This window comes from Hyla sarda, chromosome 2 (assembly GCF_029499605.1).
Source record: "Hyla sarda isolate aHylSar1 chromosome 2, aHylSar1.hap1, whole genome shotgun sequence".
Classification (NCBI taxonomy): domain Eukaryota; kingdom Metazoa; phylum Chordata; class Amphibia; order Anura; family Hylidae; genus Hyla; species Hyla sarda.
The window spans coordinates 148,110,355-148,136,644 of NC_079190.1; the positions used below are offsets into that span (position 1 = coordinate 148,110,355).

At 40.5% G+C, this 26,290-nt stretch overlaps 1 long non-coding RNA gene across 1 annotated transcript; it reads left to right on the top strand.

The window, feature by feature from the left end:
* The first annotated feature begins 4,294 nt into the window (after positions 1 to 4,294).
* On the top strand, positions 4,295 to 21,486 carry LOC130357738 (uncharacterized). Its single transcript, XR_008889240.1, has 3 exons — positions 4,295 to 4,358; positions 18,639 to 18,840; positions 21,104 to 21,486. It is a non-coding gene; the product is annotated as an uncharacterized LOC130357738 (long non-coding RNA).
* Positions 21,487 to 26,290: the final 4,804 nt, after the last annotated feature.

Below are 26,290 nucleotides of genomic sequence, written 5' to 3' on the forward strand. Positions count from 1 at the left end.
GAACTCGAGAAGCAATAATGAAGAAAGAATTGTGTGCATCAAGTGATAAAACATTTATATATAATGAAAAAAAGCAATGGGTAATAAGACACCTGCAATTAAACAGCAATCTTTGTTTATGGCAGAGCAGCAAGCAATATAGTAATAACCCTATAGTGGAGAAAGGAACACTGAGATATTCACATGACTTCTACTATCTCTAATGTCTTAATTTGAACAAATTTCCAGCAGCTGTATAGGTAAGTAAATAAATACATAATAGGTTTCCATTTCATAGCCTGCAGTTTATTTTTTACAATGTGAAATTCCAGGATGTTAAGAAAAATATAAAATAGTGTAAAAGTGTACAGACCAGGACAGACCTAAAAAGAAGTTTAGGACAAAGCTGCACATATTTACCATAAAGTATGATGGTGTATTCATTTATATACTACTTTATTTATGTCTACAGTAAGCTTTAGGATCTTGATCAGTTTAAACGATTTTTTGGCCACCAATAACAGATTGGTGCGTATCTAACTCCCGCTGTCCTCAAAATCAGTTGACTGAAGGGGCCACGGGGCTCTGGTGAATGTTTGTAATGTTTGCACTATGGAGGTGGTACCCCGCATACCCAGCAAGTCGCTTCCCATATCTATTGTGCAAAGTCAGCTATTAGCAATGGAGGCTAATACAACAGATATCTCCTAAATTAGTCCACAGATCCAGGTAAGTGATATCTTTTATTGGATTTAGTGCTGGCAAAACCAAAAGTCAGTTTCCTTTAAATGTGTGGTCCTCCAGTCTCATCTAAAAAAAATAGCTACTAGGCACCAGCTTATACTCCTCCGCATGGGAAGATATTTCAAATATTACTGAAAAAAGTAACATGTGAATGCCTTGTGTGCAGTACAGACGTGGACAAAATTATTGGCATCCTCCCGTTAAATACAGAAAAACCCACAGTGCTCCCTGAAATAACTTAATCGTGACATAAAGTAATAATTAATAAAAATTTACTCAAAATGAACTGTACATAACCTTTAGATCCACATACGGTTTTCATCAAGCTAGTAGCAATGTGAAGTTGGTTTTTCTCTTGAAGGCCGCAACAGAAGAATGCCACGTAGGTCAGGGCAAAGCTGGTACACTGGATAGTTACTGGACATCCTTACAGGAACTGAGCTTGATCCCATGTAGACCAGGAGAGGCCTTGGAAACGAACTTGTTCTCTGTCTCTCCTGCCCTTGAATACTTTTAAAGGGGTATTCCAGGCAAAACCTTTTTATATATATATATATATATATATATATATATATATATGATCAACTGGCTCCGGAAAGTTAAACAGATTTGTAAATTACAGTGACCCCCCCGACCTACGATGGCCCCGACATATGATGAAAGCAACATACGATGGCCTCTCAGAGGCCATCGCATGTCGATGTCAGCATAGACATACAATGCTTTTTTATGTCGGGGCCATCGCATTAAGTGCTATCCGGCAGCGCCAAATGCTTAAGCTGCTGCCGGATAGCAGCTTAATGTTCCCCGTGTGGTGCGGTAAGTATTACTTACCCCTCCACGATGCTCCGGGGTGCCCGTCGGGTCCAGCGCTGGTCTTCCGGTGTCTTCTCGGCCCTCTCTGATGACGCCAATACGCTGCTGCGCACGTCATCCAATAGGAATGACGTACGCAGCGGCGTAATGATGTTGCTACGCAGGCCCAGTAAGGCCTTGCGGAAGACAGAAGAGGACCGGAGAAGACAGAAGAGGACCGGAGAAGACAGCAGAGGACCGGAGAAGACAGCGGAGAGCCCAGCGGAGGCCGCGGTCACCATCGGGAGCGGCGGGGACACCATCTCGAGCGGCAGGAACAGGTTAGTACAGCTTCCTATACTTTACATTGCACGAATCCCTCAACATATGATGGATTCGACAAACGATGGCTCGTTTGGAACGAATTACCATTGTATGTTGAGGGACCACTGTACTTCTATTAAAAAATCTTAATCCTTCCAATAGTTATTATCTTCTGAAGTTTTCTGTCTAAAATGTCACGTCCCGGGAGCTGTGCATGATGGGAGAATAGCCCCATAGGAACTGCACAGCTCCTGGGACGTGAGTCACCAGAGAGCAGTTAGACAGAAAACAACAACTCAACTTCAGAAGCTAATAACTATTGGAAGGATTAAGATTTTTTAATAGAAGTAATTTACAAATCTGTTTAACTTTCCAGAGCCAGTTGATATATAAAAAAAAGTTTTGGCCTGGAATACCTCTTTAACTCCATACACTAATCACTTTATACTCTATACTCCATACTCTTCAAAATAAAGAACTTTCAGGGCTTGAATAATGTTATAGGCTGACGTTTATCATTGTCTTAGGACTGTATTTTGTGTCTAGAAAAGGCGCAAAAAAGACACAAGCAGGGTTTATTTGCGCCTTTTTTGCGCCTTTTGGTTTACACATTTCTGCTGATTTTGAGTTGCAATTCACTGATTTTGGCAATACACATGATATGGAAGGGTTTTATGAACTGCGCCTTTTTGTGAAAAGGCGCAAAAAAGGCGCAAAGCCACTGAATAGTCTCTAAAACTACACCAGCCCAGACTTAGCTTAGCTTTTTGGTGTATGTGAAGAGAGAAATTTCAGAAAATGTGACCTGCACAAAATGTATCAAATGCTCTGCGGCCATTTAATAAATGTGGTGCTCCTACACATCACCAGCACACAAATAAAGGTGTAGAAAAATGCTTCACTTACACCTACAATGATAAATGCCGGCCATAATGTTTGAATTGGATTCTCTATATTAAAGGTTTTGAACACTTACCAGACCACGGGTGGTGTAAATAAGGCAAAAACTATACCTACAATAACAAAAGATGCTTTCTGAAAGGGATAGTCCGCCGAAAAACATGTCATCCCTTATCAAAAGGATAGGGGATAAGATGTCTGGTCGCGGGGGTCTCACCACTAGGGACACCCACGATCTCCAGCACGGCACTCCAGTCATCTGTGCACGGAGCAAATTCCGCTCCCTGCTGGATGACCTGCAACTGCAGCCCCCACATTCCCTCTATTCATGTCTATGGGAGAAGGTGTGACGTCATGAACATGGAAGCTCCAAGCTTCGTGTTCTGGACACCGCTGCTGCCGCCGCCGGCCCGGAGATCACTTGGGTCCTTTGCATAGGCGATAAGATGTTTTTCGTCAGAGTACCCCTTTAATGCCATAGTTGTGGTGCACAGTGATGCTAGTACACTGTTGAGGAATAAACTATGGGTCCAGCACCTTCCAGCACATCCACTCTTTGTCAAAATACCTAAAGTACACCAGCATGCATGTGTGTGACAATTGGTTAACTCTTCACTGACCACGTGACATAGCGGTACAAAAATACGGTATAACACATATACCTATCAGTCACTAGAGAAATGGTTACACGCATGTCACATAAAATGACTATTCATATTTGGTCTGTTTGCAGACTGACCTTTCACTCACTCAAATAGCAAGTTTACTAGGACACTGAATTCAGAACTCAGAGTGTTGGTGACTTTTATGCACTTGGTGCCTTAGCATTCAGCCGCCCACACTGTAACTTTATATGGTTGAATTGCTGTGGAACCTAAACACTTTCACATTTACATAGTAATACTCAAAGCTGATTGTGGAAGATCTAAAGAGGGGGGGGGGAAGAAATGTCATGAACCGACTTGTTGCGACAATGTCATCCTATTAGTTTCCAATACACTTTCCAATGTGCGGTATAAAAAAGAGTTCTGCTCTTCGATCAGCACTTGATTAAAGAGCCTATAACAAGGATTGGCCAACTTGCAGGGGGGATTGCACTGGATCCTTTTATTCAGCTCACTTCTCCTATCATAAATCAGCTGCACATCCTTTAATACAGGGGGGCATATAACAACACGATCAGCCTTTGCTCATTCGCTTGGTGACCACTGGCCCTGTTTGGCCAATAATTGCCCCATCTAGTAGAACCATTACTATACCACAGTAAAAATTACCGAGCTCTTTAGAATTACCCATTCTAAAGAGACTGCATTGGTAGGGGCTGGATTTTACACATCTGTAGCAATGGAACTGGATGAATCTTCTGAATTCAGTGAGGTGCGTAGACTATTCTGATAAATTGGCACCATTTACAACATTTTTGTCTCCTACAACACAACTGATAAATCTCCCCAGGCTCCCACTATGTATAGTACTACTATAGCATTAATCATTAAGGTGGTTCACAGTTCTAATGTGCTTTTTTCTTACTTTCTAGCTTTGCAATCTATGTGTAATACAGCCTGAGGTCATTTTATTATGAACGTGAGAATTCATCTAGGATGGCAACTCCACAGGTGAGGAAGGTGAAGGGGCCTCATATTTTAGACTGGCCAGTTCCTAGGACTGAATTATCCAATAAGCGGCATCAGTAAATTATTTGTAAGCGTTTCAAAGAAGCAGGAAAATAATCGGCAACTCACCGCAACCAGCTGAATAAATCTTCTTTTATTTCACACTCACAAATATGTTACATGGGAAGAGGGTAGTGGGTTGACACAGGATGGCGACCAAGCTCCGTTTCGCACGGTGATCGTGCTTCCTCCGGCCAATGGCCGGAGGAAGCACGATCACCGTGCGAAACGGAGCTTGGTCGCCATCCTGTGTCCCCCCCACTACCCTCTTCTCATGTAACATATTTGTGAGTGTGAAATAAAAGAAGATTTATTCAGCTGGTTGCGGTGAGTTGCCGATTATTTTCCTGCTTCTTTGAAACGTTTTCATGTACTATTGTCAATCAGAGCACCACCTCCAGCATTCCTAGTCCAAGTCTGCCATTTCATCATTGTTCTACACTCAAATAGGGAAGCAGTGCCGTGCTGGCTATCTATGAACTGTGTACATTATTTGTAAGCATCATGTCCCAGACACAATGTTTAGTCTCATGAATCAGCATAGAGCATACAATAGGAGCTGGAACAAGCCGTGTTCATCCTACTTTGCCTAATTGTGCTGATTCCAGAGAAAAATCATCATTGAAAAGACCTATAACAAACCGGAGCACATTAAACATTCTTCCTCAGCAACCTACTGCTCTAGCCTAGAGTCCAGAATAACAATGACCCAATTATTTCGTAGGAATACCTAGTTGCTGAATCACTTTTTGCTTCCAGGTGGAAGAGCCTGCTGTGATGCGCTCCTCAGTCCGTGGCCGACAGGTCTAAATGAAGGGCTGTCAAGTGAAATCAATGTCCTAAGTAGAAAAAAAAAACATCTAGCTAGTAAAATGTCACAACATATTACAACTTATTAGAGTTGTAGAAGATCAGCATAACCTGGAAACCTGAAAAGCCCCCGCAATCTATGTGTATAATTAGATACCACACATGCAGGAGGTTTTTTTTACATGCAACTTCGGCCTTTATGGCTAAATTATGACTCTGCACAAGTTACTGATTGCATAGAGGTGGAAATGTAGCACACATAGGGGGAGATTAATCAAAACCTGTCCAGAGGAAAAGTTGCCTAGTTGCCCATAGCAACCAATCAGATCGCTGCTTTCATTTGTAACAAGGCCTCTGTAAAATGAAAGAAGCGATCTGATTGGTTGCTATGGGCAACTCAACAACTTTTCCTCTGCACAGGTTTTGATAAATCTCCCCCTATATAGTGTTTGGGACCTTATTATATGTATTTGTGCCTCCCATTTTATACAACATGAGAGATACTTAAAGGGATATTCCGCTGGAAAACATTTTTTTTTAAATCAACTGATGCACAAAAGTTAACCAGATCTGTAAATTACTTCTATTTAAAAATCTTAATCCTTTCAGCACTTATGAGCTGCTTTATGCTTCAGAGGAAGTTAAGTAGTTATTTTCTGTTTCACCACAGTGCTCTCTGCTGACACCTCTGCTCATGTCAGGAACTGTCCAGAGCAGGAAAGGTTTGCTAGGGGTATTTGCTCCTGCTCTGGACGGATTATACTTTAATTGGGATAGATGGGATTTTTTGAACCATGGGAACTAGGTCAATTGGATACCACAAATTACCTCCTGTTTCAATTAACCTAGTTGCCCATTTATGGTATCCAATTGACCTAGTTCCCACGGTTCAAACTTTCTTAACTATCAATTGACCCAAATATGTCAATCCTAATTAAAGTATAATCCCAACACTGTATATCAACCCGGGAATTTAATCCACACCAGGGTCTCCCATCCACATTACTACCAGGACCCTGCTGTTTAGTTTTCTACCCCATTTGCCACAAGATCTCCATAGACCTCAATGGTCCCTTTGATTTCAATGGGCAAAAAATCACAATGTTATACATCCAACCCATTCATTCCTATACACCACCAATAGACCCTGGAGGCTGACGTCATACTCAGTCTCCAATGGCATTCAGACCTCAAACTTCAAATGTTTAATGGGTTAATATATTCATGGAAATATGTATATATAAAGTACTGTATTCACACACTGTAACTCCGACCTGAGGAAGGAGGGAGACGCATATAGATAGATGTATTAAATAAGTATATGTATATATTTTTTTCTTTTTTTTTGGAATCACCATCATTACTGAAATGATAGGAAAAAAAAAGTGTTGAAAAGACCTTACTTAAAAATTTAATTGTGCAAAAAAATAAAAAAGTAAGAATTGCTTGAAAAAGACAAGGCATGCAAAGGAGCAAACAGCCAGAGAATTTACTCCGCTTTCTGAAACTTTATACATGTTTCAAAGTGTTGGGTTTTCTTCCCAGATAATTCACATGAATTTCAGAGTGATTTTAGGAAAAGACCAGTGATTTTGGCTGAAATGTAGGGAACACGCCCCTTTTCCCGAAAACAACGCCCATTTTGTAGTTTGTTTTTTTTCACTCTGAGTGATTCAGATTCTGTCGGGTTTTTTCTGTCGCACATTCTGTTGCACGTTCCGTGTGACAGAATTTAGACGCAAAACCCAACAAAAAGTTGGAATCATGTTAGTAAATGAGGGCCAATGTATTTGTTATTTCCTTTTAGTTTGTCATTTAGTAATATCCTTTTTGTTTTAATGCAAATGTGTAATTGAATCTTCCGAGTGGATAAGGTAATAATCCTTGATCTTAAAGGGGTACTCCAGTGTAATTTATTATTTTTATTATTTTTTATCAATTGATGCCAGAAAGTTAAACAGATTTGTAAATTACTTCTATTAAAAAATCTTTACCCTTCCAGTACTTTTTAGGGGCTGTATACTACAGAGGAAATGCTTATCTTTTTGGATTTCTCTTCTGTCACGACCACAGTGCCCTCTGCTGACCTCTGCTGTCCATTTTAGGAACTGTCCAGAGCAGGAGAAAATCTCCATAGCGAATATATGCAGTTCCTAAAATGGACAGCAGAGGTCAGCAGAGAGCACTGTGGTCGTGACAGAAGATAAATCCAAAAAGAAAAGCATTTCCTCTGTAGAATACAACCCCTAAAAAGTACTGGAAGGACTAAGATTTCTTTAATAAAAGTAATTTACTAATCTGTTTAACTTTCTGGAACCAATTGATTAAAAAAATAAATAAAAAAAATAAAAAGGTTTCCATGGGAGTACCCCTTTAAGCTAAAATGGTGTAAACAGTAATATGATGCTACATATAGTATCTGTGATATAAAGTAATGATGTGTACATCTGTAGCTAAATGTAGCCATGTGTTTTATTATTCTTTTTATTGGTCTGTTACATACGTGTTACACTGAAATCATGTTGGAGACAAATGAGAATAAGAGGAATAACAGGGCTAGATTAGTAAATGTTTCTCTATAGATGATTAAATAGATAAAAGTATATAAGTATTCATCTTGATCTGACAACAGTCCCTCCTCAAGGCACACATCACCTTGGGGTTGCATTCAATATTTGGCACCCTCTGGTCTTTTATTACCTGTCAAATGGCTTCTCTTTTAATGGATATGCTCCATTATTTTCCCTGGTAATACTGTTATGCCCATGACAGAAGGACAATTTATCTGGATACTTTATGACTGAAATCTGGGATAAACTATGACCTCTCAAAGCAGGATGGAATAGTCAACTCAATTTCTAACCCTCAAGCTTCCGACATATGGACAAGAAATTCACTTACCTTACACATATTCTTGCCTGAAATCCTTTTCAGAGTTTGGTCTGCTTTATTGGACCTCCAGAAGAGATAACTTACTATGGAACCATATTATCAATGACTGCTTAACCCCTTAAAGACCAAGCTCCTTTTCACCTTAAGGACCAGGCCAATTTTATTTTTGCATTATCCTTTTTTCCTCCTCGCCTTCTAAAATCCATAACTCTTTTATATTTCCATCTACAGACCCATATAAGGGCTTGTTTTTTGTGTGACCAATTGTAATTTGTAATGAAATCTCTCATTTTACCATAAAATGTACGGCAAACCCACAAACATATTTTTTTAGTGAGGAAAAATTTAAATGAAAACCACAATTTTGCACATTTTGGAAGGTTTCGTTTTCACACTGTACAATTTACGGTAAAAATGACATGTGTTCTTTATTCTGTGGGTCAATACAATTAAAATGATACCATGGTTAGATACTTTTATATTATTGTACTGCTTAAAAAAAAATCGCCCTATTTTGAACACCTATAACTTTTTCATTTTTCTGTATATAGGGTGGTATGAGGGCTCATTTTTTTGTGCCATCATCTTTACTTTTTATTGATACCACATTTGCATATATAAAACTTTTCTATCCTTTTTTATAATTTTTTTTTTTTTTAAAGTGTGACAAAAAAGCAGCATTTTTGTACTTTTTATTTTTACGTTTACACCGTTTACCGTACAGGATCATTTACATTATATTTTGATAGTTTGGACATTTATGCACGCTGTGATACCAAATATGTTTATAAAAAAATTACGCTTTTTGTGGGTAAAATGGGAAAAACTGACAATTTCCATTTTTATTGGGGGAGGGGGGTTTTTCACTTTTTTTTACTTTTTATCTTTTACATTTTTCACATTTAAAAAAAAACTTTTTATGTCCCCATAGGGGACTATCTATAGCAATCATTTGATTGCTAATACTGTTCAGTGCTATGCATAGGACATAGCACTGATCAGTATTATCGGCTATCTCCTGCTCTGGTCTGCTCGATTTCAGGAGACGCTGGGAGACAGACAGAGGCAGGTTAGGGGACCTCCGTTCGCCATTACAGATGATCGGATCGCCGCGGCAGTGCTGCGGGTGATCCGATCATCTATTTTAACATGCGCATTGCCGCAGATGCCGTGATCTGTACTGATCACGGCATCTGAGGGGTTAATGGCGGACATCCACGCGATCGCGGATGTTGGCCTTTACCGGCGGGTCCCCGGCTGCTGATAGCAGCCGGAACCTGCCGTGTATGATGTGAGCACCGTTTAGATGCTTGCGGTCATACACAGGACCTACATTTACATCCGTGGTCGTTAAGGGGTAAAATAAAGGGCGGGGGAAGCTTTGCTAGAGGCAGGTATGAACTATGACCTATGATCAAGGAGACTAGATTGGATTAATAAATCCATTGGCATTACTCATCCTGTGTACATCAAATCTAGGCCTTCAAATATTTGGAGACCTAGAAATTGAAGACCAGTTGTGGGACTAAAAGGGAAAGAGCATCAAAAGCTATGTTCACATGGCAGAATTTCTGCACAGAATTCTGCATGAAAATTCTGCATGAATTTATAGCCATTTCACTTCAATGGAATTCCTGCAGCAGAAATGATGCTTTGTGAATGAGACAGCGGAATCCATTAACATGCATTGGCTATAAATTCATGCAAAATCTTTATACAGAATTCCATGCAGAAATTCTGGTGTGTGAACATAGCCTAAGATTGTCATTGTCATACGAGCTGTTCATGTTAGGGGTTCCTTTACCGGTTTGGATATTCATTCGGCTTTGACTATGTCTAGAACTTTTAGAGCATATGCTAGGCCTCCCCACTTTGAAAGTCAAATCTGAAGTCAACCAGTCTGGCAAGGTGTGTAGTCAAATAGGTCCCCCATTCTTCTCCCCCTAATGAAAGTGGACTAAAGCAGTCGGATGCCAAGGATGCAATCCGAGTAATAACCATAAGTTGTGAGATGGGGCCTCCATCGATAGTACCATATTTCAGAATATCTAAGACCTTTTTATCATAGGCAGTAATGACTTTTAAACAATTTGTGCTACAGTAGTTCTTCTGGTTTACCACTTATCTTTCCTTGGACCATTTTCACAGGTATTAACCACTGCATGTTTTGGAGGTACTCTGACCCAGTTGTCTAACCACCAAAATGTATTCAGATTTTTACACTTGCCCATTTTTCCTGTTTCCAACATATCAACCGCTGCACACTTAAAGGGGTACTCCGCTGGAAAAAATGTTTATTAATCAACTGGTGCCAGATAGTTAAACAGATTTGTAAATTACTTCTATTTAAAATTCTTAATCCTTCCAGTAGTTATTAGCTGCTGTATGCTCCAGAGGAAGTTCTTTTCTTTTTGAATTTCTTTTCTGTCTGACCACAGTGCTCCCTGCTGACACCTCTGTCAATGTCAGGAACTGTCCAGAGCATGATACATTTGGTATGGGAATTTGTTCCTACTCTGGACAGTTCCTAAAGTGGACAGATGTGTCAGCACAGAGCATTGAGGTCAGAGAGAAAGGAAATTCTAAAAGAAAATAACTTCCTGTGGAGCATACAGCAGCTGATAAGTACTGGAAGGATTAATATTTTTAAAGATAAGTAATTTACAAATCTGTTTAACTTTTTGGCACCAGTTGATTTAAAAATAAATGTTTTCCAGCAGAGTACCCTTTAACCCCTTAAGGACCAGGCCCATTTTTGCCTTAAGGACGAGACCAATTTTATTTTTGCATTTCCGTTTTTTCCTCCTTGCCTTCTAAAAATCATAACTCTTACATTTCCATCCACAGACCCATATGAGGGCTTGTTTTTTGCATCACCAATTGTACTGTGTAATTACATCACTTATTTTATCATAAAATGCACGGCGCAACCAAACAATAATTATTTATGTGGGACAATTGAAAAGAAAACCGCAATTTAGCAAATTTTGGAAGGTTTTCTTTTCACGCTGTGCATTTTACAGTAAAAATTACATGTTTTATTTATTCTGTGGGTTACTATGATAAAAATGATACCCATGTTATATGCTTTTCGATAATTGTACCACTTAAAAAAATCTCAAACCATTTTAACAAAATTAGTATGTTTGAAATTGCCCTATTTTGACCAATTATTTATATGGAGCAATATGAGGGCTCATTTTCTGCGCCATGATCTGTAGTTTTTATCAGTACCACTTTTGCCTAGGTTTGACTTTTTATAAATTTGTTATCAAATTTTTTTGGAAGAAAATGTGACAAAAAAGCAGCAATTTTGGACTTTTAAAAAAAAGTTTACGTTTACGCCGTTTATCATGCAGGATAAATAACAATATATTTTAATAGTTCAGACTTCTACACACGCGGCAATACCAAATATGTGTATTAATAATTTTTTTACGCTTTTTTGGGGGGTAAAATGGGAAAAACTGATGTTTTGTCTTTTTATTGGGGGAGGGGATTTTTTTAATTTTTTTTAACTTTTTTATTTAACATTTTTTAACTTTTTTTTTTTACACTTTAATAGTCCCCATAGGGGACTATTTATAGCAATAATTTCATTGCTAATACTGTTCAGTGCAAAGCATAGCACATAGCACTGCTCAGTATTATCGGTGATCTTCTGCTCTGGTCTGCTCGATCTCAGACCAGAGCAGAAGACCCGGGAGACAGCCGAAGCCAGGTGAGGGGACCTCCGGCTGCCATGCTGGATGATCTATCCCCGCGGCAGCGCTGCGGGCAATCCGATCATCCATTTAAAGTACCGCACTGCCGCAGATGCGGTGATCTGTATTGATCACGGCATCTGAGGGGTTAATGGTGGACATCCGCGTGATCGCGGATGTCCGCCATTACCGGCTGGTGCCTGGCTGCTGATAGCAGCCGGGACCTGCCGCACATGACACGAGCACCGGAATGGTGCTTGCGGTCATGGCGGAGCATAAATGTACGTCATGGTGCTTTAACCCCTTCAGGACCAAGCCCATTTTGGCATTAAGGACCAGTGTTTTTTGCACATCTGACTACTGTCACTTTAAACATTAATAACTCTGGAATGCTTTTAGTTATCATTCTGATTCCGAGATAGTTTTTTTTATGACATATTCTACTTTAACATAGTGGTAAATTTTTGTGATAACTTGCATCCTTTCTTGGTGAAAAATCCGTAAATTTGATGAAAAATTTGAAAATTTTGCATTTTTCTAACTTTGAAGCTTTCTGCTTGTAAGGAAAATGGATATTACGAATACATTTTTTTTGGTTCACATATACAATATGTCTACTTTATGTTTGCATCATGAAATTGACGTGTTTTAACTTTTGGAAGACACCAGAGGGCTTCAAAGTTCAGCAGCAATTTTCCAATTTTTCACAAAATTTTCAAACTCAATATTTTTCAGGGACCAGTTCAGGTTTGAAGTGGATTTGAAGGGTCTTCATATTAGAAATACCCCATAAATGACCCCATTATAAAAACTACACTCCCCAAAGTATTCAAAATGACATTCAGTCAGTGTTTTAACCCTTTAGGTGTTTCACAGGAATAGCAGCAAAGTGAAGGAGAAAATTCAAAATCTTCATTTTTTACACTCACATGTTCTTGTAGACCCAATTTTTGAATTTTTGCAAGTGGTAAAAGGAGAAATTTTTTACTTGTATTTGTAGCCCAATTTCTCTCGCGTAAGCACATACGACATATGTCTATGTAAAATGTTCGGCGGGCGCAGTGGCGGGCTCAGAAGGGAAGGAGCGACAAGGGGATTTTGGAGAGTACGTTTTTCTGAAAAGGGTTTTTGGGGGGCATGTTGCATTTAGGAAGCCCCTATGGTGCCAGAACAGCAAAAAAAAAAAAAAAAAAAACACAAGGCATACCATTTTGGAAACTAGACCCCTCGGGGAATGTAACATGGGATAAAGTGAGCCTTTATACCCCACAGGTGCTTCACGACTTTTGCAAATGTAAAAAAAATAATAATAATTTTTACCCAAAATGCTTGTTTTCCCAAAAACTTTACATTTTTAAAAAGGGTAATAGCAGAAAATACCCTTCAAAATTTGAAGCCCAATTTCTCCCGATTCAGAAAACACTCCATATGGGGGTGAAAAGTGCTCTGCTGGCGCACTACAGGTCTCAGAAGAGGAGCAGTCACATTTGGCTTTTTGGAAGCAAATTTTGCTCTGGGGGCATGCTGCATTTAGGAAGCCCCTATGGTGCCAGAACAGCAAAAAAAAACCCCACATGGCATACCATTTTGGAAACTAGACCCCTCGGGGAACGTAACAAGGGGTTAAGTGAACCTTTATACCCCACAGGTGTTTCACGACTTTTGCATATGTAAAAAAAATAAATTTTATTTTTTACCTAAAATGCTTGTTTTCCCAAAAATGTTACATTTTTAAAAAGGGTAAAAGCAGAAAATACCCCCCAAAATTTGTAACACAATTTCTCCCGAGTTCGGTGATACCCCATATGTGACCCTAAACTGTTGCCTTGAAATACGACAGGGCTCCAAAGTGAGAGCCCCATGCACATTTGAGGCCTAAATTAGGGACTTGCATAGGGGTGGAGATAGGGGAATTCTACGCCAGTGATTCCCAAACAGGGTGCCTCCAGCTGTTGCAAAACTCCCAGCATGCCTGGACAGTTAAAGGCTGTCCGACAATACTGGGAGTTGTTGTTTTGCAACAGCTGGAGGCTCCGTTTTGGAAACAGTGGCGTACCAGACGCTTTCATTTTTATTGGGGAGGGGAGGGGGGCTGTGTAGGGGTATGTGTATATGTAGTGTTTTTTACTTTTTATTTTATTTTGTGTTAGTGTAGTGTAGTGTTTTTAGGGTACAGTCGCATGGGCGGGGGTTCACAGTAGTTTCTCGCTGGCAGTTTGAGCTGCGGCAGAAAATTTTCCGCAGCTCAAACTTGCAGCCTGATACTCACTGTAAACCTCTGCCCATGTGAGTGTACCCTGTACATTCACATTGGGGAGGGGGGAACATCCAGCTTTTGCAAAACTTCAACTTCCAGCATGCACTGACAGACTGTACATGCTGAGAGTTTTAGTTTTGCAACAGCTGTAGGCACACTGGTTATGTATCACTGAATTTTTGACCTAACTCTGTGTTTCACAACCAGTGTACCTCCAGCTGTTGCAAAACTACAACTCCCAGCATGTACGGTGCATGGTGTACGGTGACTGCTGAGAGTTGTAGTTTGCAACAGCTGGAGGCACACCGGTTGTGAAACACTGAGTTAAGTAAAAAAAAAAACTCTGAGTTTCACAACCATTGTGCCTTCAGCTGTTGCAAAACTACAACTCTCAGCAGTCACCGATAGCCAACGGGCATGCTGGGAGTTGTAGTTATGCAACCAGCAGATGCACCACTACAACTCCCAGCATGCACTTTAGCTGTTTGTGCAAGCTGGGAGTTGTAGTTATACAACAGCTGAAGGTACACTTTTCCATAGAAAAAATGTGCCTCCAGCTGTTGCAAAACCATAAGTCCCAGCATGCCCATAAGGGAATTCTGGGAGTTGCGGTTGTCTGCCTCCTGCTGTTGCATAACTACAGCTCCCAGAATGCCCTTTTTGCATGCTGGAAGCTGTTGCTAAGCAACAGCAGGAGGCTGTCACTCACCTCCTGCTGCTGCTCCGGGACACAGGTCAGTCCCTCACCGCCGCCGCTCCTGGGGCCCCGATCTCAACATTGACGCCGGGGATCGGCGCTCACGTCCTCCGGAAGATGGGCGGAGCAGATTGCGGGAGTGACACCCGCAGCAGGTGCCCTGATTGGTCGGCCGATAATCCGGCCGACGAATCAGGGCGATCGTGAGGTGGCACCAGTGCCACCTCACCCCTGCAGGCTATGGCTGTTTGGGGCCGTCAGAGACGGCCCCGATCAGCCAGTAATTCCGGGTCGCCGGGTCACTGGAGACCCAATTGACCCGGAATCGCTGCAGATCGCTGGACTGAATTGTCCAGCGATCTGCGGCCATCGCCGACATGGGGGGGGGGGGGCATAAGGACCCCCCTGGGCGACATGCCGGGATGCCTGCTGAACGATTTCAGCAGGCATCCGGCTCCGGTCCCCAACCGGCTAGCGGTGGGGACCGGAATTCCCACGGGCGTATGGATACGCCCTCGGTCCTTAAGGACTTGGAATGCAGGGCGTATCCATATGCACTATGTCCTGAAGAGGTTAAGTACCACGGCACCATGACATACATTTACGTTCATTGTCGTTAAGGAGTTAATGCCTAACATTTCTTGCCCCTTGACCCATACATTTGTCAAAAGTTAATGAATGTTTGTAATGCCCACGGTGTGGACCCACTGTGCCACAAGTGGCAGCTGGTCAGGCAGGTAGAATGGGGCAAACCTGACACTTAGAGATTGCGCCAGACACAGCAATGCTGATGATGTGTTTATTTACAAGGTGCATACAAATTCCAATAGACAGGAAACTGATCAGGAAAAGCAGACAGATCAGGCAGAGACCAAGCAATGCAGACAGACAAAAGCAGAATGCACAATCTTGCTGAAGCCCAGAACATCAGCTGTGGCCATTTTATATAGGTGGTGCCTTCCAAGGTTTGGAAGGGAAACCACCAGGGAGCACATACCAGCTATATAAATCATAGCTAGTGCTCGCATGCGGCCCCTAGTGGACAGAAAAGCTAAATACATGACAGACCATGAAATACAACAGGAACATGGCATGGAGGAAGTTACCCAACGTTGGTGAGAACGAGGACACATGGTACACTGGTGGTTGCCAACCAGCAGCGTTACAATGTTACTCACTGTACCTGTCAGTGTTTTACCATTATGGCTTATCCGTGTAGGTAAACCTTTACCTTATACTAGGCAGAGAATGAGACAGAATTTTGATTTAGCAGTACCAATGGTCAATTATGTGGTGGCACGTATGGTGCATGCAGTATGCGTTGCTGCCACAGCAAGACTGCAGTGCCCAATGACGTGATAAATCGACTGTACCTGTTTGCAGATGGATGTTATGTTATGTTATGCGTTACTATAGACTGGAAGGAATTAATGCATTATTTCTATGTGACAACATTGGCCAACATCTCATGAATAACATCTTTTACTCATTATCTTATATTTATAAGAAAGCCATCTTATATATCCAGGAACTCATACATTAGATTGTTGGTTTCAATTAGATCAGCTGGCATGTGTATATTTTATGTGCCAGCTCAGCTCCAAATACACTTAAAGTAGTCATAAAATCCCAAAAATTCTATTTAGGCACATCCCCCACACAGCTTCACTGCCGCTGACTACAACCAACCCATAACTTTTATCTGCATTGCTGGCAGTATTTCCTTTCATCCCTTGCAGTTAGTGAGAGGAGTATATAGGCAGTGAATAGCACTCGCTCTCTGTTTCATACACAGGCAGAGAGTGAGTGCTATTCACTGCCTATGGCCAGACCGCACTTCCTGAGTTTGGTCTCCTGCCAGTACAGCAGGAGACCAAAGTCTGTGCTTTTGAGCAGACAGACGGATCCCTCCAAGGAACAACCCAGGATAAAGGCAGCGCACAAGACTTCAAAGGTAAAAATGGTTTATTTACCTGGCATGCAACGCGTTTCGCTGGATGACCAGCTTCATCAGGCATCATGCCTGATGAAGCTGGTCATCCAGCGAAACACGTTGCATGCCGGGTAAATAAACCATTTTTACCTTTGAAGTCTTGTACGCTGGCTTTATTCTGGGCTGTTCCTTGGAGGGATCCGTCTGAGTGCTTCACCTGTGTTGCCAGGAGCGGCTGCCGTTCTTCGCCCGTCGAAGGGTTATCCCACGCTTTCACCATAGTTGTACTTGATCGCAGTACAACTATACTTGGTGAGCATTTTTGCTTGTTTTCCATCTTCTCTTTACATTACGTTATCACACTAGGAGCGCTCTCCTTGTTTGTATTTTTCTTTTGAGCAGACGTAATGCAGTCCGGACCAGAAGGGAGACCCCTAGTGGCCAGATTTATAAGGTCATGAAAGTGACATAAAAATAAATATTTTTACAGGGAGTAAATAACAAAGCTTATGTATTTTACCTGCTGTATCATGTGCAAAAAAATAATGAAAAATAATGAACAGTGCCCATTTAAGCGTATCTTCCTGAGCAGTTATTATGGGTCAAGCAGTTAGATCCTGTTTTCTCCTTGTACTGATCATAAAGATAAGTGCAAGACATATAAAACAGGTGTATTCTCCCTGATTAGTAGGAGAAGGGTCAGCATTACTGCTGTGACCTCTGCATACAGGCCATGGTCACCGTCCTTTATACAGTTCACCAGGAAGGTAGGAATGAAAGGATGCACTCACCCGGGAGTCTTGATAGCAGAAGACTTTATTGAATCATTGGTAAAGCACACAGGCGGGTAGGCGCAGAGGAGCCACCTCACAGCGACAGGCTGTTTCCTGTGCACAAGGCACACTTCTTCGGAAACAGCCTGTCGCTGCGAGGTCGCTCCTCTGCGCCTACCTTCCTGTGTGCTGTATCGATGATTCAATAAAGTCTTCTGCTATCAAGACTCCCGGGTGAGTGCATCCTTTCATTCCTACATTCCTGGTGAACATTTGTTTCTGCTACATAGTGGATTGCACCCCCGGCACCGCATGGTCTGTGTGTATTGTTACTGAATTTTCTGCTGGGATCGGTCTCTAGAGGGCAGCAGTGTCGGACTATACCTCTTGTTCAGTCCCTTATACAGTGTTTGCGTCTCCTTGTAGATGTGAGAATGGAGAAATCTTGTGCTTATTTGGAAACACTGGTTAATCTTTCGGAGGTTCAGATTTACCATTCCCAAGCCTAGTGAATAGTATCAGGATGGTAATAGAATATTGCAAAGAAATGATATGTGACTAGTCTCATTTGTTACTTTAACAATTACGTATAACTACATATGCATGCTAATGATTTTTTCAATCAGGTTTCATGTTAAAAATAGAGCCGTGATATGGTCATGTCACAAATCTTATTTGGTATGTTAGTTCTAATATTCACAGGTTGCTACGCTCTGTTGAAGATTTCATTTCCTTTCCTCTTCTTACACCCTGCGGTCTCTTACAGAAAGAATGCTTGTATGCAGTGCTGCTGTCAGCGAAGCTGGCACTATACATTGCCAGTTATTTATATCCATTCAGTACCACCCTGGCTCAAAAAGCTGAAAATGTACTTTGAAGAAATAATATTTTATCTTATACTGAGAGAGGATGCACTGAAAATAAAACAATATCCTCCACAGTACTCCCACTTCCTTCACAGGTTTGAAGTCTGGTAATATGGGGAACTGATGGCAGATTTGGAAAATATTAATACAATAAAAATGATAATAATGATTATATTAATAATAATCAGAGTAAAAACTGTTTATGATATTATGTTGTCTATATAGGAAATAATTGAAATGTGATCAATATTAAAACATAATTTCTTTTTCAATTTTTTCATGCTTTTTAAGGCTAAGGTAGTGGATTCCTAGGCTGTAACTGGTTTGGCGCTGATAATACTGGGGTGCAGGATATCTCCACACTGCGGTCCCAGAGAAATCCTCAGTTGGTAGCCAAATGGTATAGAAACAACAGGACATGAACAAGGTGACATGACTACAATGGGGCCACATGGCCAAGGTCAAGATATGGATGCATAACCACAAGTCCAAGGTGAGTCTAGGATCAATGTCATACAAAGAAAATAAATCTAGAGGCATAACAGGCACAGACAAGAACAGACTTAGACACTCAAGTAAGTAAACTATCTACATTATATATCAACCTGGGAGTTCACCAAACACTAGCAGAAGGACCAAAGTCATAAGAACACAAGGAAGTATAAAGGCACGTTCACATCCTGCTGATTTCTGTGTCAATAACCACACAGGTTCACTTTAAAATATCCTATTCCCAATGATGTCCCAGTGGGAGATATGAAACCACAGGGTGACACATAAATTATTATTATTTTTTTTTTTTCAAATTCAAAGTTTTATTAAGGGTTATAATAGTCATACAATAAAACTGAAGTAAAAGACAAAAATCAAAAATCAAGAAGTCAAAAAATAGCACAGAACAGTAGCATGTAACATGGCACTACATCAAACGAGAGACTCAGTATAGGGTAGTGTGAAAACACACAAGGGTATCTGGGTCCACTTTGGAGTAGCAAAGATTGTCAAAAATACTGTCAAGAGAGCAGATGTGTAGAAATGTCTCTCAAAAAGGTGAAGCAAGGCACATTACAGTATCACAGGGAATGCATGACGGTTACTCAGATTCTGCAGCTTGAGAGAATCTATAATGCGCACTTCAAAAACATGCCATATAAGTGCAGTCCAATAACTCTAACGTAGAAAAGTGGGGAATGACAAACAAGGGTGTACAAGGAGAAAAAGAGGAGGAGGAAGGGTAATCAAGAGGTAAGAGTAGAAGAGGCTAAAGGGGGGGGGGGGTTTGAGAATGGAGGAAGTAAAGAGAGAAAGTGGAAAGTGTGCAAGAAGGATCAGCAGAGGAAAAAAGAAGCGAACTAACCCTGCGGACTGGAGAGGCCTCTGGTCCTCATGTTTCCTGTGGACACATCAATTCTTGTCCTATGTCTCTGCTCTGAAGGACAGGACTCCTGTGCTGCCCACAGCTCTGAGAAATCTGTGGCACAGCGTTGCACACTGGCAAAGTATATGCTTGTGTGCCATGCCTTAACATTCTGTTAACATACTTATCATACCCAAAGAAGAGATGAGCATTGATGAACTAGGGACATGAAGCGACCGCCGCAAAGAGAACCAAACGTAAGAATTTTTCTGAATATCCAATAACCTCTTTAAATATAGTTTTATAAGATATTTTTTAAATATTGGACTCATCAAAGTAAGCTTACACTTTCTGTAACTTTTCAGCTTATCCCCTTAAGGACGCAGCAATTTTTTTATTTTTGCAATTTGATTTTCTTCTCCTCGCCTTCTAAGAGACATAACTCTTTCTATTTCACCTACAGACCCATATGAGGGCTTGTTTTATGCGGGACCAATTGTACTTTGTAATGACACATTTTATTTTATCAACAAATCCAATAAATGTTTGTTGACTGTCAACTGCTTTTCCAGCTTAACCATGGAACAAATGTTACAAGGGGTGCTGCAAGTACAAGTCAAATTATAGGTATCGCAGCCATACTACTACTATAGGATCCATAAGATCAGGGGTTCTCAACCTTTTTCCCCCAAAGGGTGAAAGTACGTCCACGGACAAAATAAGTCATAAAATTACTTATTTTCATAATGATATGTGCTTACCTTTATACTTAATCCCCTTGTGCCATTATTCCCCTCTACATCTTAATCACCTTTTGCTTCCCTTCTCCATCTTAATCCCCTTGGGCCATTATTATCTGATATGGCAAAAGGGGATCAGAGGAAGGGGGTAATAACTGCACAAGGGGATTAAGATGGAAGGGTGGTGGTGGTGGGGGTTAATCATCACCCTAATGCCCTTGTGCCATTATTCTCCCCTCCCTCTGATCCCCTTTTGCCACTATCAGATATTGGAAAATAGGGAGGGAGGGGGGGGGGGGGTAATGGCACAAGGGCATTAAGATGGATGGGGGGGGGGGGTAATGGCAAAAGGGTATCAGTGGGAGGGGGGGATAATGGCACAGGGGGATTAAGATGGAGGAGGGGGAATAATCATTACCCCCCTCCATCTTAATCCCCCTGTGTCATTATTCCCCCCTCCCTCTGATCCCCTTTTGCCATCATCCTTCCCCCCCTTCTCCATCCTACTTTTCCGTTGCATTATACATAATTATATATTTTTTATGGTGCATTATTTTTTCTAACTTCATTTTATTTATTTCCCTTATTTTGATTTCTTATCATAACTGTTTTGGTTGGCAACATATTGTGTATAATTCGTTTGTTCTTTTCACAAACAGTTAAACAGAGGGATTTCATCGAGACATGGGAGCTTTCATCAATGTAATTATACTTCACCTGTTGTTGGATTCTCTGGCTGAAGCACGTCATTTCCTCTCTGGAAGGCGGGGAGGTGATTTGTTCATGGAGACTGCAGGATATTTTACAGCAGCTATTTATATCTCCGTGTGACATGATGCCAGTGCCATGATTAAGAGCACTAGCTCGAAACGTGTCGGTGTTTCACTCGTTTTTAAGGAGTGACATGTCACTCGCCACTTCGGTGGCAATCCATTCTTTTATATGCAACTATTAAACGTTAAGTTTTAATGCTTTTTTTCCTGGGAGCTGGATCCTACCCTTTGTTTTCTCCCTTTATGCCCTTGTGCCATTATTTATCTCCCCCCTGTACCCCCGGGCTAATATATACATACATAAAATACATACAGTAACATCCCTCCCTCCCATACACTTAGTTTTTACTTTTTTTTTTTTAAGATTACCTGGCCTGTTCGGGTAAACAGCGCGTCCCGTTCCCAGAGTCCCGTTCGGCGGGCCGCACTGATGGGTGACGTCCTCCTGTGCTGTGCGGCACCTCTGGACGTCACACGTCTGCCTGGCAACCACGCAACTCCCGTGAAGTAGCCATGGCCGGAGCTGTGGCCGCGGTACTTTACAGAGAATTGCCGCAGCCATTCCCCGCTCTGCGCTGACATATACTGGCCAATGCATGGCCGGTATTTGTCAGCGCATCAGAGTTCCCCCCGCACAGCATGTGGCGTACCATCGGTTGAAAACCCCTGCATTAGGTTAAGGGTGCAAGAGCATTGTACTTTGTTGTATGCAGTAACAAGTTGGTGGCGTATATATGGTACTATTATTCATACCTTTAGCTTTGCTCCTTATGCTGCTGTCTATAGGTGGTGGGACTCATCTCATTTTGCTATGTGGCCCTTCAAATTCTAGATAAGACCCTGTTTAAGACACTTTAACAATAAATGTAATAGTTAATCCGCTGAAGATGAGGTCACAAACTGGATGTCACCTTTTTGGATTACTGACTAATGAAACAAAGAAATATTATACAATTTTACAACATTTCATTTTCTCAATTATCTATTGAAACATATTTGGAGATATGAGGGGCCAACTATGTGAGATCATTGAATTGTCTTCAGATAAACAACTGCATTCAAATTACAGAACCATTTCTTCTGATTTTCCCATAAAAGCTTGTTTATGGCCAATGCAAATAAATGTCAATACGTCAAGTATGAGCCAGTAACATTTCAGAACAAATTATAAATGTTGGCTTAGTTATTGACATGGCCTCATGTATAAGTAATATACTTTGCTATGTGATTTGAATATTTCACTTGCTTCAGTTATCTCTTGACACAGACATATCTTGAAGCCTCCAGGCCCTATTTTAAAGAATATATACCAGGGCATCCTATTTGCTATTGCACTGGAAATCAGGATATCTATCTATTTATCTAGCAACAGGAGAATACAGCAGCACACTGCTAGCACAAAGATATAAATGAAACATGAGTATATAGATAAAACATGAGTATATAGATGGAACATGAAAAGCTATACAGCTGTAATGCAATAAATGAAGATATGAAACTATGAAAATATGAGGTACTTAGCTTGCAAATTTGGCGCCAAATAGCGTGGACCGTCCCACCACGGTAAGGTGACCTCATTCTGGGACGGACCCTACACTATGAATATGCCTCTGTGTGAACCGTACAGCAGGCATTGCAAGGTCTGAAACATCCAAGGCACCTTATATACACCTAATAGAGGTGGGTGGGGTGCAGGAGCCAACATGGAGGTGGCCACTCCCCCGTATGTGTAATACAACCAAAGGATAAATTGGCCAGCACTATTGATCCAAACTATTGTAAAAACCTGGCTTGGATGTTTCAGACCTTGCAATGCCTGTTGTACGGTTCACACAGAGGCATATACACAGTGTAGGGTCCGTCCCAGAATGAGGTCACCTTACCGTGGTGGGACGGTCCACGCTATTTGGCGCCAAATTTGCAAGCTAAGTACCTCATATTTTCATAGTTTCATATCTTCATTTATTGCATTACAGCTGTATAGCTTTTCATGTTCTATCTATATACTCATGTTTTATCTATATACTCATGTTTCATCTATATCTTTGTGCTAGCAGTGTGCTGCTGTATTCTCCTGTTGCTGTATATTTAGCCCAGCAGCTTGCACCTGCAAGCCAGGTTTTTACAATAGTTTGGATCAATAGTGCTGGCCAATTTATCCTTTGGTGGTATCTATCTATCTATCTATTATCTGTTTGTCTATCTCTCTGCTTTGATAGTGTTGCATCGTAGTATTACACTGTTCATTTATCAATGCTGTCACACTTCTGCTTCTACTGTTCAGTTGTGATACTGCTGACCTCTTATGTGGCTGACCACCTATGTGGCATTTAGAACCAGTCAGGAACCAGGGTCTGGATGCAAATGCAATCTGTACACCAACTATAGCTATAAGCATAGTAAAATCATGGCCAAGCGCAGTGCAGGTGGGATTGCAAATCAGGCAAGTGCCCAGAGTCCCCAGGTGGAGCATACATAGGTTGCTGAAGCTAATTTAAAAAAGACTTGTACTCATAGTTGGGGGCATTACGGTTTCCTACTGAAGATTGTAAGATACAGATGATCTAGACATGCCACATTTGGCTGGAAGCCCACAAACAGTGAAGGGATTGCAGAAGAGTACTTGCCCAGCTATTCCCCCCCTGTACTTGGATACTTGAGATAAATTACTCACTTGGAGGGGACCTACTGAAATGCCACAAGGAGATGTGATTACTGTGGCCAACCCAGATCTGGTTTAGGTGAACTTTACCAAAAGGAACTCGAGTTGAGATGCTGGCAAAGACAGGGCTTGGTTGCTTGCTTCACATCAGACATTTATACATTTATTCTCCTCACGTTACCTAGCAGGAGACAGACTGTGTCTACCCTCCAGCATGAGGTAGACTTCTTAGAAGAGAGGAACTATTAGAAACTGATCTGAGGGAGTCATGTGACCAGTGTTCCTTACATCCTTACTGCCAGTGGTGGCAGCAAAGAGTAAAATGTTAACCCTTGTACTTCTTTATACTACAGTGTATGCAGAGGTAGCTATGTGACATAGAAAACAGTAGGTTATAGAAATTTACCCACAATACTTAGATATAAATTCAGACTTTTGGAGAGAATTCCTCCACCATATAACAATGATATGCCTCTGTAGTTTTGTTTGGGTCAATACAGGCCTATTAATTTATAATGTGGGGTCATATGTTATATTGTACAAGTGTATAGTGTATATACACATTAATGCTACTACTTAGTGTTATATGTGTTATGCTTCTATATTTGTTTATGAATAACAGATTAGAAAAAGAAAATTAAGAATATTAAAAAAATAAGATCAACATTTTCAAGAACTTAATGTAGAATATAAAAATGTAGAATAAAAAAAATGAAATAAATGGTTTGATATCAGGAAACATAAAAGTTTTCAAACACCCTTCCCTATGTATTTTCCCCTGTACATTTTTATACAAAAAGGGAAACTTCATGCATCAAAAAGGAGCAGAAATGCTCAGCAACTGCAGTATGTACACACAGAGATGGTGTGGGAGACAAAAATAATACAGAAAATCTCCTACTCCTAAAAATGAGCACAGATGGTGATTGGTGATGTCTTATACTAATTGGCACTAAGAGACAATGAAGAATGATATCTCTGCACAGGAATAATCAATAATACAGCAATGTCCATGCATATGGGTAATAAACATAACGAAGCAACAGCACCGGAATAATAGGGTGATGGGGACAGTGATGTCACAGTAGATGGATTATACGCTCTGTGAAATCACAGGAAACAGATATTGAGCACACTGATGTCATAGGTATAATAAACAGTTATGTCACAGGTATAATAAACAGTGATGTCACAGTTATAATAAACAGTGATGTCACAGAACAGGTATAATAAACAGAGATGTCACAGAACAGGCATAATAAACAGTTATGTCACAGAACAGGTATAATAAACAGTTATGTCACAGAACAGGTATAATAAATAGTGTTGAGCGGCATAGGCCATATTCGAATTCGCGAATATTCGCGAATATATGGACGAATATTCGTCATATATTCGTGAATATTCGCATAGTCGTAATATTCTCGTAATATTCGCGTATGCGAAAATTAACATATACGAAAATTAGCATATACATTAATTAACATAAGCGAAAATTCGCATATGCAAAATTAGCATATGCTAAGTTTCGCATATGCGAAAATTCGCACACCGGTCTCACACAGTAGTATTAGAGCCTTCTTTACACCACACAAGCTGGAAGCAGAAAGGGATGATCACTGTGATGTGTACTGTGAAAAAAAAAATAAAGTTAAAAAAATTAAAAAAATAAAAATAAACAAAAAAACTAATATTATAGTGCTATATTCGTGAATATTCGCGGATTCGCGAATATGCAATATTCGCGAATAAAATTCGCATTGCGAATATTCGCGAGCAACGCTAATAATAAACAGTTATGTCACAGAACAGGTATAATAAACAGTGATGTCACAGAACAGGTATAATAAACAGTGATGTCACAGAACAGGCATAATAAACAGTTATGTCACAGAACAGGTATAATAAACAGTGATGTTACAGAACAGGTATAATAAACAGTGATGTCACAGAACAGGTATAATAAACAGTGATGTCACAGAACAGGTATAATAAACAGTTATGTCACAAAACAGTTATAATAAACAGTGATGTCACAGAACAGTTATAATAAACAGTGATGTCACAGAACAGGTATAATAAACAGTGATGTAACAGAACAGTTATAATAAACAGTGATGTCACAGAACAGTTATAATAAACAGTGATGTCAGAGAACAGGTATAATAAACAGTTATGTCACAGAACAGGCATAATAAACAGTTATGTCACAGAACAGGTATATTAAACAGTTATGTCACAGAACAGGTATAATAAACAGTGATGTCACAGAACAGGTATAATAAACAGTTATGTCACAGAACAGGTATAATAAACAGTGATGTCACAGAACAGGTGTAATAAACAGAGATGTCACAGGACAGGTATAATAAACAGTGATGTCACAGAACAGGTATAATAAACAGTGATGT